The sequence below is a fragment of the Echinops telfairi genome, unplaced genomic scaffold (genome assembly GCF_000313985.2).
Source record: "Echinops telfairi isolate 266 unplaced genomic scaffold, ASM31398v2 ScPeMD7_1;HRSCAF=3_0, whole genome shotgun sequence".
In the NCBI taxonomy this organism is placed as follows: domain Eukaryota; kingdom Metazoa; phylum Chordata; class Mammalia; order Afrosoricida; family Tenrecidae; genus Echinops; species Echinops telfairi.
This window is the reverse complement of record NW_022103896.1, coordinates 59,986,700-59,989,122: the sequence shown is the minus strand read 5'-3', so window position 1 is coordinate 59,989,122 and position 2,423 is coordinate 59,986,700.

Below are 2,423 nucleotides of genomic sequence, written 5' to 3'. Positions count from 1 at the left end.
TCTTAAAGGATTTAAGGTAAACAAGCAGTCATTTAGCCCAGAAGCAACAAAGCCTACATGGAAAAAGCACACCAGCCTGTGTGATCATGAGGGGTTGAAGAGATCAGGTATCAAACACCAAAGAACAAAAAAATCATATCATCATGAATGAGGGGGCGTGCGGGGTGGGAAACCAAGGCCCATCTGTAGGCAGCTGGATATGCCTTTGCAGAAGGGTAGCGGGGAGGAGACGAGCTAGTCAGGGTGCAGTGCAGCATCGATGAAACATACAACTTTTCTCTAGTTCTTAAATGCTTCCCCCTTCCCTGATCCCAATTCTACTTTACAAACCAGGTTAGACCAGAGGATGCACACTGGTGCAGATATGAACTGAAGCACAGGGAATCCAGGACAGATGAACCCCTCAGGACCAGTGGTGAGAGTGGCGATACCAGGAGGGTGGAGGGAAGGTGGGGTAGAAAGGGGGAACTGATTACAAGGATCTACATATAACCTCCTCCCTGAGGGGTGGACAACAGTAAAGTGGGTGAAGGGAGACGGCGGGCAGTGTAAGATATGATAAAATAATAATAATTTATAAATTATCAAGGGTTCATGAGGGAGTGGGGAGCAGGAAGGGAGGGGGGAAATGAGGAGCTGATTCCAAGGGCCCAAGTGGAAAGCAAATGTTTTGAGAATGATGGGGGCAACAAATGTACAAATGTGCTTGACACAATGGGTTTATATATGGATTGCGATAAGAGTTGTATGAGCCCCCAATAAAATAATTTTATTTTTTAAAATATCTCTGATTCAAAATCCAGAACAATAAAATAAATTGCAAATGTCTACAACAAATCATTTCATCTATCTAGAAAGAGCATAAACAAAGGCAAATGGAAAACTGAGGAAAGACACTTGTCATTGACATCACAGACAAAGGGGATGATATTTTTACAGTACAAAGATATTGCAAAAACTAAGACAAAATAAAAAGAACACCATGAACAATCATGAAAATGAATGACCCAGTGAAAGTCCTTGGCATTCAGAGTCTGAAGAATCCTTCTCCTATCTTAAGTAGACATTACAACAGTGGTGTTTTATTGTATTTGTCCCCAAACTGGGACCTTGCCATCAACCATTGCTGTCCTTGACATTTCTCTTGACTTTGGTGTTAAAACACAGCCACCATGTCTGTGTTCTGGTAGTGGCAATAGCTTAACTACCTGAAGCCTCACCAGAGATTGCCTGGCCTTGTCTCTCATTGTAAGGCTTCATAATGGAGCACAAGTCTTGTGGCTCTAAAACCATCCCCAATACTTCTCAGGCAGCCTTATCTCCCCCAGCACCCCTACCCTACCACCTGCCCCACTGCCAAAAAACAGAAAAAAAAGTCCAGTTGCTCTGAAATCAATTCTGACACACTATAACCAGGTCTTTGTTTCCAGGAAGCGCTTAGTGGATTCAAAAAGCCAGCCTCTTAACGCTAACTTCATTACCTAGAGACCCTGTATCTTAAAAACAGCCAATGTATATTTTATTCTGGACATTCCGTTACAGAAGTTACTTTATTTAAAGTTGCATGTTAGCATCTTTGCAGAAAATAAATAAGGCTCTGAAGTTGTTCAAGATTGCAGCTTTCTGCAGGTTGCATCCCCAGAAGCATAATATAAGATTAGTTTGTGTAGGACATGTATTATTAATGCATTTGAGTTCAATCCCTGTGGAAGGGGAGAGAGAAGAACTAGGATTGGGCAGTGGATAAAGTTGAGGTGAACCAAGACCTCAGAAGACCCCAGGGAGGAACTCTCAAACCAGGATCGCCCTTCAGAATCCTTCCACTATACCACAAAACAATCAGACGTTTTACTCCAATCAGCAAGCCCATACATTCAAGGTGCTGCTGGGAAGAGAACATGACTTTGAAGAGACAGCTAGAGAGTACTTTCTAGGATAGATCAACAATGAAGGGGCTGTGTCCTTCAGTCCTGATGGGAACAGGCAGAAAAGCATACCTTCTACTAGAAACATGGTGTTAAAAAATAATGATAAGATTTCTCATTTCTTGGGATACTCCAGTCAAACATGGACAGCGTTCTCATGCCGAATGCCTAACACTCTAACTTTGGCGGGTAGAGGCGAGAGGGGTAGACTTTTAAAGAATTTACACAAGGTTCTGTAAAGTCAGAAGCTTCGCTGAGCTGTGATACCTGGAAAGGTAAGGCTTGTATCTAACAACTATTCCCAGCACATAGGGTCACTGAGTAGGAACCAGCTCAGTGCAACTCACAATACCAGCAGCACACCCAGAAATAAAGCATTCCAGTGTCAGTCATTTTCTGCTTCAGTCAAGGGTCTCCGGTAAACCAGAACCAGTAAGGATGTGTGTGTGTGTGTGTGTGTGTGTGTGTGTGTGTGTGTGTGTGTGTGTGTGAGCGGGA